The sequence below is a fragment of the Lepidochelys kempii genome, chromosome 17 (assembly GCF_965140265.1).
Source record: "Lepidochelys kempii isolate rLepKem1 chromosome 17, rLepKem1.hap2, whole genome shotgun sequence".
Taxonomy (NCBI): domain Eukaryota; kingdom Metazoa; phylum Chordata; order Testudines; family Cheloniidae; genus Lepidochelys; species Lepidochelys kempii.
The window spans coordinates 2,911,920-2,925,805 of record NC_133272.1 but is presented as its reverse complement, the minus strand read 5'-3'; positions in this window follow the sequence as shown (position 1 = coordinate 2,925,805).

The window sequence follows — 13,886 nt, the reverse complement described above, 5'->3', positions numbered from 1 at the left end:
TCTGGCCTTCAGCTTGTCCTGAAAGTAGGAAGAACATGCTCACTTCCCAGGTGCGTGGAGAGGGTACATTAAGAAGTGGTATTCATTGCACTGTGCCCCATAGCAGAACGTTAGCAGGAGGCAGCATGCAAGGAGGGTTGGGGGGTTTAAGTAGCTTTTACTCACTAACACAAATCTCTCCTGTTGGGAGTGGGTGTCAAGAAACTTGCCCTGGAGATACATTTGGAAGGCAGGCAGGGAACTGAGACGTCCCATGGACTAACCCACAGTGAGATGCTCTCCGCAGCAGAGAGAGAGGAGGAGAAAGAAGCTTTGGGGGGCACGCGCTGGCCCTGAACCCAGGCAATCGCTTTAGCAGAGCATGCTGTGGGTTCCATGTCACATCTCTGGGCTTGGAGTGTGAGCACAGAGACTGCACTGGTCTAAATACCTGGGAGATCAGCTTAACAAAAGGAAAAACAAAACCGTGCAGCATTGGTAGCTGGAAAGGAGCTGCTGGGCCACGTAGCCCACACCTCCCTAGAAGTTACACCATCTGTTCCTAAACGAGCTGGGAGAAGAGACTGAACAGAAGCAGGTGGGTGGTTGCTTTAAATAACTCGGGACCCTGCAATAGATAGTACTACTTAACATTTATACAACGTTTCCCAGGGGATGGTAAGAGCCTTATTCCCACTTTAGAGATGGGGAAACTGACCTGCTGTGGCAGCTGTCAAAGTTTGACTCAGACTCACAATTTATCAGACCACTCTGTTTTATTAGCAAAGCTGCTCTGCTAATACATTTAGAAGTGAGCCCCCCGAGTGGGGCTTGTGTCTTTTAATTTATACAGTTTTTTGGAGAACAAGTTACAGAGAAGTTACAGACAAAAGAAGAAAAAGATTTTAGTCACCACCCTTCGAGATCCCTGAGACCAGTCACGTATCTTCAATTACCTGCCACCCTTAACAATCTCCTTTAACAGTTTCCAGTTAACTTAACTAATTGCCCTTCACACCTTCCATTCTGATGCCTGCTTCTTAGACATGCTGGCTCTATCTTAATTGCTTCTCCATTCAAAAGCTAACTGTCCCTACATGTGCTCCCTCAGATACTTTGTAACATGTTTTGGCATGCCCTCTCATATACAATGTATCCAGCATGTCCCCTTATACAACGTTATACTTATACAATGTTATACTTCCACACAGCGCAGGAGAAGAATTAATTGTTCCCGATTCCTAGCCCTATCCCTGGGATCATCCTTCTTCCCAGTAACTGGGGTCCTTTTCCTTTTTAACCTCTTCTGCAGAGTGAAAGCATTGCTACTTTTTTTTTCTTTCCCTTGTGCCCGGCATGACCTGACGCCGGGGACACAGCTGCCAATCTCTCACTCTCCTGTTCTCCATCACATTTACACAGGAACAGATTAACACAACTTGAATATTCAATGCCAAGATGACAGATTAAAGAAGAATACCCCAAGGAGGCAGAACATCCTTTGCATTACTTGGCTGAAGGAAGAGTAAAGAAGCCCAAAGCAACACAGAGGTCAGGTTTGACAGCCCTGAAGAGGAGAGGAGGCCAAACTACGAGGTCACTTGGGAAATGGACTTGGTGACGGGGCCTGCTCTGGTAATGCTGCTTTTCCAGTTAGCAGAATGGGGCTCTGAACCATACTGGGTTTTGCTGCACTGAAGCTCAATATTACAACGCATGAACTAAGCAGAAGACAAAATGTTTGAAGCCTGAACTAATTCTAAGTTATGCTCTTGCTGCTCTGTCACACACACACAAACACCTACAGATTCTGGGGCTGACTTTCAAGGGTGACTAGTGATTTTGGGTGCCCTACTTAAGAAGCCGTAATGGTGCTCGATTTTCAGTGAGTGCTGACCCACTGAAAATCAGGTCCCTTTAAGGTTTCTCAAGCTGGGCAGCCAGTACCACCTAGGCACTGTCAAAAATGATGGTTCCCAGCAAGGACTTCTCAAGCAGTCAGATTAGACTGCTGCTGAATGGTTTGGCCCTGTGTACTGAGGCCTCAGTGGAGTTTACTCCTGTCTGATGCCCCAGCTGTTTAAGGTTACTGGCTTATATTAGAGCAAAGTTATCAACAATCTGCCTCTGCAGTCTGTCTCTCTCTTGCGCCCAAATTCCTTCATGTCAGCTAAACACGAATGTCTGCTTCTGGCTGAGTCTAGGGTGCATTCCCTCCTCCTGTAAGCGAATCCCCCTTCCCAACATCAAGGTGACTGCGTCTCACCTTCAGCTGCCTTGATGCAACATATCCACTTAATTCTGTGCAACATCAGCATTGACATCGGGGAAATTCTTCCAGCTGATGGTGTGAGTCAGCAACGGGAGTACATAAGGACCTGGCCTGGAGCACAGAATGGCAGATGGAACGCTGGTGAAGAGACAATGACTACAGAAAGAGCGGTTGGGCCGACTTCCACACCCCAGTGGCCTGAATTACGGAATTACAGGTGAATTACGGAAGCTTCCGCCTCCCCTGAAGTATTGGCACCAACACACTGCTGGAGCCACAATCTCAGGCTAGTTGGACCAGGGCTCCACCACTTCAGGCCGCTCCCCAAACAAAAAGAACAGGACGACTTGGGGCACCTTAGAGACGAACCAATGTATTGGAGCATAAGCTTTCGTGAGCTACAGCTCACTTCGTCGGATGCATACTGTGGAAAACACAGTATGCATCCACAGTATGCATCCGATGAAGTGAGCTGTAGCTCACGAAAGCTTATGCTCAAATACATTGGTTAGTCTCTAAGGTGCCACAAGTACTCCTTTTCTTTTTGCGAATACAGACTAACATGGCTGTTACTCTGAAACCTCCCCAAACAAAGGAATCTGCAGTACACAATATTTTAAGCCAAGTCTGCAAGAACTGCAATGAAACTGAGAATCAGCAACTTATCCTTCCAAGGACTGGCCGCGCTGGTTTCGCTCGGGATGCTGTTCAGTCTTTGCTGATTGGAGAGTATGAGAGAGAGAGATGGAGAGCAAGTGTCCAGGACTCCTCTTTGCTCTGACGACCCAGTCCAAATCCTTCAATGCCTTGGGTTGTGCGCGCTAAGACATGCCAGTTACTTTAATAGCAATGTTACATTAAAGAGTTCTTTCCTTCTTAGGGAAGTGAACTGTAATTTCTTCTCTCTTGGAAAACAAAATAGGATGCTCAAAGCTGCAGAGGCAATTAGATTCAATCATCGTGAACTCTCATGGAAAGTGCAACTCTGCTCTCTGTGTGCTGGGAATCTCTTCCTTCTATACAAGGAACAACAGAGGAGGAGGAGTAGCTATGTTGACCAGTAACCTCATTAGAGGAAACATCCAGAGGCCCAAGTTAAAATTACATATGGCACTAAGTCTGTGCTAATGCTTTCTATCGAGTTTGGAAGATTATATACATTAAAGATGGGAAAGATACATTAACCTTAATCTAATCCATCCCCAGCTAGTGCAGGACTGCTCCCTACAGTGTATTTCCCTTGCCAAGCCAAGATACCAACGGTATAGATGTCTGTCTGTTCCCTTGAGAGACTGTTTTAAGAAAGCTCATGTAGCAAACCTTTCTATTGGACCTGATTAAAATGTCAGTTATTTCTTGTGGGAAATTTTAGAAAACATATACATTTGTTTTTTAAGTATCATGCAAAAAATAAAATTTTTAAATCGAAAACCAAAACAGGTTCAATTTTTGAGAACCATTTTTGGTTAAAATGTTCGAAAACCAAAATTTTATTTCCTTTACTAAAAATCAAACTTTTCCCCCACACCCCCAAAGAACATTTTGGTTTCCATTTTTTCATTCAAAAAATGGAAAACTTTGACCAAAATGTAAGTTTTCTGTGAAAGCTTTTCTTTTGGTCAAAAAAGCATTTTGCCTTCAATGGCTCTGGGTTTTTATATTAATACATTGATCTAACAGATGAAGATTTCAGGCAATTCCAGTGAGCAGCGGCCTGTTTAATTAAAATCATCTAGAAAATGTGTGCGTTACACCCCTAGAACATCTCTTCGGATTCATAGAAGTTAGTATGATTAGAACTGGCTGGTCCTGCTCTTCACATGGCTCCCCTCTGTAGGACGGCACGTTGCTGCCTGTGCTTTCACGACGACTACCCAAAAAATGCAGAGGCTCCAGGTGTGACAAGGAAGGAGCATGCTACCGCCGCAAACTCAAGAACTGTAGGACTTCCCATGTCGACAAACTGGACTTCTCAGGAAGGCCTGTTGCCCCAGGCCTTTGAAAACATTTCTTTATGCGCTATCCAAAGCACTGAATAAGCCTCATTGAAATGCATAATGTTGGCTGCCATGCGGGAGAGGCAGGGTTGACTCTTAGACCGTTACCTTGCCTGCCGGGTCGATGGGCACAGCACAGGCAGCCCCAGTCGCTGGGTAGGCAAGGAGCGAAGACAGCTTATCACTCAGTGAGGCCACAGCACATTTACACAAAAGGCCTTTGGATGCTGCCACCAGCAGCAATGCACTGTAAAGCCCCAGGTGTCTCAGGCCAATCTTTAACCTACCCTCAACCCTCTCCCTATGCCCCTCGCACGGACTTCACTCCCACCGAACTCAGCACCCGAGGAGAAGTAATTAATGCTTCTACAATCAGGGGAGAAGGACGTCACAATGGAGAAGACTCAAGGGCCATGTAGCGTCAGAATCCCCTTGCCCAGAGCGTTAACAGGCAGCATCAGTGAAACGTCACTGAGACAGCTGGGCAGAGGCAGAACGTCAGGCTGGCAAAGACTGAAGCCACCAGCCCCTGCCCAGATGCTGCACTAAAGGGATGGGAGTGCCAAGTGCTTTAGCCTCCTGTATTATTAATATGCCGACCTGATGTGCCCATGAATAATAGATCCATGAGGAAATGGCAAGGGCGTTACCTCTAATTTCCATGGCAGAGATGGTTTCAACCAAACATTTCGTTCACTTCTTAACATTTGTCTTTGCTTAATGAATTTGCATCAATTCTAGTTCACGGGGGCGGAGGGAGGGGCAAAGAGAGGAGAAACTTAAGTCAACTCTGCCACTGCCACGTGCCAGGCTCTGGGAACCCAGGGTAAATTTGGAGGCTGAACACAAGACACTCAGGCCTTTTCTATAGTACAGAATTGCACCGACGAGAGCGACCCAGATGCCAAGCGTCTGCAGAGCCTGTGCAGCATGGCCCCTGCCCCACAATGCCCAGCACAGCAGACGCATCATGTCTATGGTACACAACATCCGTTAGTCGCTTCTTTTGTTTCTTTTCACGGCTGCTTCAAATGGTTCTGTCCTGTGCAAGGAGCTGTGCATGCAGCACCATGGGCAGGGATTGTGCCCTGCTACACCCCCGTTCTGCAGATGCCCTGGCTGGCAGAGCAGAGACCAGCTAAGTGCCACCTTTGGCACACTACGGCCTGCCAGCAGCCAGCGAGTGAGCGAGTCACGGGCCAGGTGATGGAACCAGCGTTCTGAGCCGTGGAAGCTGTCACTGAAGTGGGGGCACAGGCGAATTGTGGGATTGCAGTGGGAGGATGCTGTTGAGGATCTGTCCCTGAAGCCAGGCCATGCTGTTCCTAAGCCTCTTACACCCCATTCCACAAGTGCCAGACTGACAGCCCTGCAGCGCCAAACCCTCTCTGTTCACAGAATGGAGGCTGCAGGAAGAGAAGCTTCCCCCATGCTGCTCCAGCAATGAGCTGCAGAGGGACCACATGGCAGGAGCAGGGGGTGTGTGCATCAGTTTCCAGGCACAGGACCAGTTCAAATCCTTGCAGTAAATGCAGAGGTTCCTGACAAGGGGGCCAGACTGGGATTTGTGTGGAGGATCCATATCTGCCACCTTTTGGACCAAGCCCACCAGCGCATTTCATATAAGTCCAATGGTAAGAACAGAACGGCGGCGAACAGAATCTGAGGAGGCGACCTCCTGTCCCATTCCCAGGGCCCAAGCCAGCCTGTCCCTTTAAAGACGACCTGACAATGTGTATTTTTTCCTCTCTGTATCACCAGTCACCAAGTGCAGTTGCTACGTTCACCTGAAGGTTTCTAGTTTGAAGCTGTCACTGTCCCCCAGGAGTATAAGAGAGAGAGCTGTGCAATGGCTCAGAAATCCTCACAGCATGGGCCACTGTGCTGGAAACATGGCTGACCTTTTCCTGTGCAGCCTAAGCATTTCCATCAAGTCTCACACAAGTTTGCTACTGAACAGAACACTTGCCCCATAACCTTCAGTAAAGGGACGAGTGGTTAGAGTTTATGTGACTGAAAAAGCTAGCTTGTAAAGATCATGGGAATTGCCACAGGAGATCAGACTGACAGTTCACCCAGCTCAGGACCTTGTCTTTGATGGTTGTCCCTGCTGTATGCTTCAGAGGAAGGCAAAAATCCCCATAATATACTTTTCAAACTGCGGAGTACTCAAAAGGGAGGATTTCTCCCTGATCTCAGCTGTGCTTAGCTAGGCTCTGAAATGTGAAGATTTATGACCCGTGTCATTTTTAGCATAGCTGGTACAAAGACAGATGCTACTCTTGGTGATCTAAACGCTTACTACTTTTGAAACGTGTTGAGGTGTTTAATCCAATCAGCTCTAGCTGGAGGTTCTTTAAGAGGAAGTGCCTGTGGCAGGACAGGACACTCACCACCACTCGAGAATGTTTAATCATAGACTGGAGGGAGATGCTTCCCACCCTGCAGTGCTTTGGTCTTAGGCCCCATTTCATAAACTCGTCTCATTATATACTAGTCCACTCCAAGTAGCATCAATGCAAAGGGATTATTATTTCATCAGGGCAGAGGGGCACGGCCAGGGAATTCACCTACTCCACTGTTATTCACTGCAGGCCTAGAACCATTCACTGAAGTAGCTAGAAAACCATAATAAAAACAAAGGCGTAAGGCTAGGTAATAAGTTTAAGATACCCTCATGTGCTGCAGTATTTTAACTCTAAGGGGTTTGTTTCGTTTGCAAAAAGTACCATGTACAACCAGCAACAGCTGCAGCTTCCCACGCAAGACTTAAGCACTGGAGGATTCCTTTTCCTGGCCCCCCTTTACCAACGAGAAACTCTCTCATCTGTATTAAAGATGTAAAGTCTTGACATGAGGCAAAGGTAAATGGGAAGAGGCCACAAAAAGGAGAGGGAAGGTGGCCCACAGTTCTGAGGGAATGAAGATGAGTGTATGGCAGTGGTATAAATGTTACCAGTTGGGGAGATAAGCCATCACCTGGCCCCACAGGATTAGGAACAGCGGGGATTGACCAGGTCGCACTGAGGCTTGTGCCCTATAGTGAACAGAATGAACCAGTGGTGAATTGATCATGTCCCTCACTGGCTTATTTCCATAGTTATCACAGGAAATAGCTAAACTTTGTCAAATCTCCAGGCACAAAATCACCTGGTTACTCAGTCCAGCCCCTTGCTCCTTTATGAAACACTATCATCACTTGGAAACAAGAAGGTATCAAACCATTTGAGGGTGATTTGGAATCCACCTTTACCACAGCTGCAGAAAGAGTTGCAATACTTTTAAACAATATCTTGAACTGACCTCTTAATTACACATGGGAGTTGATGGGAGAAGTGTGTGTGTCTGTACACTCTGAACTCTAGGGTACAGATGTGGGGACCTGCATGAAAACCCCCTGAGCTTATTTTTACCAGCTTAGGTTAAAACTTCCCCAAGGTACAAACTATTTTACCTTTTGCCCTTGGACTTTATTGCTGCCACCACCAAGCATCTAACAAATATATAACGGGGAAAGAGCCAGCTTGGAAACATCTTTCCCCCCAAAATCCTCCCCAAACCCTACACCCCCTTTCCTGGGGAAGGCTTGATAAAAATCCTCACCAATTTGCATAGGTGAACACAGACCCAAACCCTTGGGTCTTAAGAACAATGAAAAAGCAATCAAGTTTTTAAAAGAAGAATTTTAATTGAAGAAAAAAAGAATCACCTCTGTAAAATCAGGATGGTAAATACCTTACAGGGTAATAGAAATCACTCTAGGCACAACCTTAAGTTACAAAAAGACACAAAAACAGGAATATACATTCCATTCAGCACAACTTATTTTATCAGCTATTTAAACAAAACAGAATCTAACGCATATCTAGCTAGATTACTTACTAAGTTCTAAGACTCCATTCCTTTTCTGTTCCCGGCAAAAACAACACACAGACAGAGAGAACCTTTGTTTCTCCCCCGCTCCAGCTTTTAAAGTTTCTTGTCTCTTCATTTTGGTCAGGTGCCAGCGAGGTTATCCTACTTCTTAACCCTTTACAGGTGAAAGGGTTTTTCCTCTGGCCAGGAGGGATTTTAAAGGTGTTTACCCTTCCCTTTATATTTATGACACACGTATAGGAGATAAGAGGATATCTCAAGAGGTTTGGCTAATAATCCAAACATTTTGCCAGCAGGGGAGGGTGTTAAGGTTTCCTGCTAACTGCTAACAACATTCCTTCCTAGGCCAAATCTGTCTGGCTAATGCTAAAAGCCACAGCTTGAGAGCAATGACTGTAGTGGCTTTTCAGTTAACTTCAACACCAAGAGACAAAGCGGATAGTAATATGCAGCACTCAAGGGCCCAGTTGCACACATGGGAATGGTTTGGGACTCAGACCAATGCACACAACACCCTGGATAACAGCAGCCGCCTCAGCAACCAGAATCCAACCCGAGACCCAGGACAGCAACTTCGGATGACTGGCTGGGCTCAGTGCCATGTCAAACTGAAACCTTTATTTTACCCAGTAGCTGCTCAGTTTTGCAGTGCTCCTCATCTCATGCACTCAGCCACCTGCTCCATCTTGCCACCGATCCGTCACACAGGCCTCTCAATAACTCCCAAGTACTGTTCTAAATTAAATACACCTGTCCCACGTGCTGATGTTTCAAACTCTGCTCCACGTAAATGTAACCCAGGTTATCGGTGCCTGATGGAGACGGAAAGCTCTTTGGAGCTGGGATCAGGTTGTTTTCACAGTGCCGCACAAACTAGCTGCTCTTCAGATAATAAATGAGCGCACTGGCTGTTTGAACAAGCCAGCTCACAAATGGCAACATCCATCAATGTGCAGGACGGGGGGTCGCTACAGACAGCACCGCCGGTGCCTTGGATGCAGCGCACTGCCCGGCTCTTAGAGCGCGCACCCCCAAAACAACGGGCATCACGTGGGTCCAGCTGTTGTCACCCGGATAGTAGTGTCATAGCAACCTTGCCTTGCCAAGAGTGGCCTTGGCTCCCATCTTGCAAGAGGAAGATAACTTCTTTCATGCCTGGCCATCCGTGTCAGCGAATGGAAATGATGGCTAAGGGGGGCCAAAGCCTGCCAGCCTCCCATGGCAAAGCTACTCTAGATGCAGCAGCTCACACCTCTGCCAGATGCACCAGCACCCAGCTACCTGGCATACAGCCGCGGACCAGAGGGGTAGGCATATGGGCTGAGACCTAGAAACCCACTCTCTGCTCCTCCCTTTCCCCAGATACTCTGCAGCGCAAAGCTTTGATTGGAATGCCCCGGCTGGCTGCTGCCACCTTCCATGCCAGCTCTGCTGAAATCACAACAACAAAGAATTTGCCTGGCAGTTGTGTATACAAAGAGAGCCAGGAGGGAGTTAAGAAAAGAACAGTAAATATTTTAGGGGCTGGAGATTGTCCATATATATGGCAGTCCTGGAAAGGATACACTGCACCTGTGTTCTGCAAAGGTGATCAACTGATTTCCAGGTGAAGTTTAAGGTGCTGTTTTGACCTACGGAGCTCTAAATGGTTTGGGTCCTGGCTACTTGAGATGCCTCTTTCTCATATGGCAGTCGTGATAATCTCGGGCATTCAGGTTAAGAGGCCCCAGATCTCAAAGGGAGAGGGTTACCAGCAAGGCATTCTTGGCTTGAGGTCCTCAGGTTTAGCGCTCACTTCTGCCCTGGTCCAGGTGAACCCAGCATTATTGATCTTCATGACAGATTGCAAGATTCACCTATTTTCCAAGGGGGGTTAGTATAGGAGATGGACAGGAGCCTGTGGCTGGATTTTGGAAAATCCTTCCTAGGGAGGTTTTTCGAATGTCTGACATCTTGACTATTGTTTAGGTTTTTGCAACGTGCTTAAAGAACTTATTGACAGCTTCAGTGGACAAGTCTGAGTACATGCTTGTTACCATCTGCATCTGGGGAATTTTAGCACCTGGAACATTACCAGACTGGATAAAGCACTAAGAAATATACTGTAGGGAACAACTCTGCATTCTCAGGATAATGGACCAAAAGAATAGCAGGACCTTTCCCACCTCCAATATGACTCAAAGTGACGACTCATAGGAGACAGCTGTAGTTCAGTGATATCTGATCAGCATAAAGTGTTCTGAGCACCTCAGCCACCAGCATGATTCTGAATCAAAAGCCATAGCTTGGTTCCATGTGCCTCCAGAAGTCTCTAGGAGGCCAACCAGAAACAGAGAGAGTTTAACTGTGTAACAGATGGCTTTTGATCACTGCCAGGAATTAGAGAAGAACTCACCAGGTGCAGAAAGGACTAATATTTTGCAATTCCTCCTGCTCTAATGCTTTTAGTTTCATAGTTTCGTTTCCATGAATGAGTGAAGCAATCAAGCAAAAGTTGGCTGGAACCCTGAAAACACTTAGGAGAAGGGAGAGAATGTTCAAATCCTTACAAAACATTAACACAGGTGTTGGGCCAGAGATCTAATGGCTACTGCTCTGCTCAGCTGTGTGGGAGAGCTCGGTTCCATCTCTGGTCCTGATTTCTGCCTTTGGAGTGCTGCAGTCGTTACACATTCTGTCTTGGATGAGAAGAGCACCAGACATAAACCCCTGAAAAGAAAAACCCCTGAAGCGGGGCATGCTGCTCCCTTTAAAAACATATTCAATTGGTCCAGAAAGAGAATTCCAACCTGAACATAAGAGAGGTTAAATGCAGAATTTAGCTGAAGATTGCAAGTCTCTAGGGTAGGGACTGTGTGTGCTCACACATGAACTGTCTGACACAGTGGTACCCTGGATTCTGACTGGGGCCTCTGGACAACACAGCAATATAAAATAAATGCCAACTTTTGACAAAATGATACTGTAATTAGATCTGAACTAGAGACCACAGGTGACAATGCGTATCGCTGAAATGCAAGCCAAACATTTGGGAAGAAGGGGAAAGCGTGTGACAGGATGTACAGCGTGAGAAAAGGGAAGATAAAGAGAACATACAGGATGCAAGACCTCGAGGAAAATGATTATAGAAGTTGACACCAAAAACACACCACTGATTGATAAGGGATACTCAAGGGAAGCTGAAGACACGAAGATGATGAGAAAACGACTGGTGATTAGAGAACAGCAAATGTTCTCTCTCAAGGACGTGCGGGGAACATTAATTACAGTCAGAGACCATGTATCCAGAGAGAGTGCCCATCATCACTAGCAGTGCTAAAATAATTCATGTAGTGAAGCCCAACAGCCTTAGTCTTGCGAAAGGAAGGAAGGAAGGAAGGAAGGATCTGGAGGGCAAGGGAGAAGTTAAGGAAGCGTAAAAGAGGTGGCAAGAGGGTAAAGCATGAGATGTGGCAAGAATCACACATGTAACCAGAAAAAGACAGGAGATCAAGACAAAATAGTCCACAGGAGTTTCTACAGTTAAAAAAAAAAAGGGATTGGAAAATCTGAAACTAACAGGCAAAAATGGCACAAACCAGAAGAGCTGTAGATTTATTCAATACATTGTCCGTGACTGGTGAGGATTTTGTTTGTTTAAATCTGATAGTTGGATACTCAATTCATAGTAATGCAGAGGCAGGATTTTGATCGGAAGGGCTCACAACAGACCTTTCTACCATGATAATTGACATAAATAGAAGTCAATATGAGAAAGATTTTAGTGTCACTGGGATTCAATATTAAGTCAGCAGAGGTAAGGCAGAAGTGGTAATTAATTTACATGAACCCATGCTTATAAAATAATTATGAACACATCCAAAGGAATGGGGAAGATTAAGACATGGATAAATTCATAGCTTGTTCAAGGCATTCATCACAGACACTAGACCGCCCCTACATATTGCCCACATAGCATTTACGTCTGAAGCACTGCATTTTGGATAAATAGTAATGCTTGGATAATTTTTTGAAAATGTAAACCTCTACCTGTAAACATTGAGTATTTTCCCTCTCAAGACCTTGAAAATTAAATCCATACGGCAGCATGCGCTAAAGATCTCCCCAGTTTCAAGGAAACAGTAGATAAAACACAAAAAGCCTATTAACTCCTGCCTCTCCTTATGAATGTACAAAAGGACGCTCAGTTCTCTGTTAACAAGAATACCTTCTCATGGTATTGCAACAGGATTAAAGAACTGGAGCACAGCTCATCCATAAGGCATCAACTTCTGTGGCATTCGATAGCGTCAGGAGGGACATCAGATTTTGATAAGAACAACAGTCCTATTGAAGGTTGATAGTTAATAAAAAATTGTACCCTTGTGCTACTATAAATTATTGACTCTATAGAGCTGGAAAAAAGGATGCAGATCTATAAATAATTTACCTTTTTTATTCCAAACGAAGATGGAATTTTATGCACCACTTATTACCAGCACTGGAAGTGCAAAAACAGTGCATTCCACTGTCTCAGGGGGAGATGAAACCTCCAGATCTTTAAAGCAATACATGGACTTTGTTAGCTTTAACTGGAAGCATGTGACCAAAACCCTTTACCACTCTAAAAACATGTGTTAATTGAAGTGCCTCATAAGCAAACCTAGGGGAATGTGGATATAAGGTGGGTGTGTAACTGGTTGAAAGACTACTCAAGGAGTAGTTATCAATGGTTTACTATCAAATTTTAAGGACATTTCTAGTGTGGTTTCACGGGGGTCTGTTCTGGGTCTGGTACTGCTCAACATTTTCATTAATGACTTGGATAATGGAGTGGAGAGTGTGCTTATTACATTTGCAAATGACACCAAGCTGGGAGGTCTTGCAAGCACTTTTGGAGGACAGGATTAGAAATTCAATTCAACCCTGACAAATTGAAGAACTGGCTGGAAATCATCAAGATGAAATTCAGTAAAGACAAATGTAAAGAACTTCCCAAGTATAAAACGGGGAATAACTGGCTAGGTGGTAGTACTGCTGAAAAGGATCTGGGGGTTAGAGTGGATCACCAGTGGGATGTGATGCAGTTGCAAAAAAGGCTAATAGTATTCCGGGGCGCATTAACAGGTGTGTTATACGTCATACACAGGAGGTCATTGTCCCACTCAACTCTGCACTGGTGAGGCCTCAGGTGGAGCACTGTGTCCAGTTCTGGGCACCACACTACAGGAAGGATGTGGATAAACTGGAGCGTGTCCAGAGGAGAGCAACAAAAATGATAAAAGGTTTAGAAACCCTGACCTATGAGGAAGGGTTAAAAAACTGGGCATGTTTGGCCTTGAGAAAAGAGATTGAGGGTGGGCCTGATAACAGTCTTCAAATATATTAAGGGCTGCTATAAAGAGAATAGTGATCAATTGTTCTCTGGGTCCACTGGAGGTAGAACAAGAAGTAATGGGCTTAATCTGCAGCAAGGGACATTTAGGTTAGATATTCGGAAGAACTTTCTAACTATAAGGATAGTTAAGCACTGAAATAAGTTTCTAAGGGAGGTTGTGGAATCCCTGTCATTGGAGGTTTTTTTAAGAACAGGTTGGACAAACACCGGTCAAGGATGGTCTAGTTCACTTGGTCCTGGTAAAGCTCAGGGGGCTGGACTAGATGACCCCTTGAGGTCCCTTCCAGCCTACATTTCTGTGAATCCGTGATTTAGAATGAGGCTGGACTGCAGGGGCAGGAATGTTTACCTGGCACATTAAGGTGATGGAAACCTATCCTTAGTT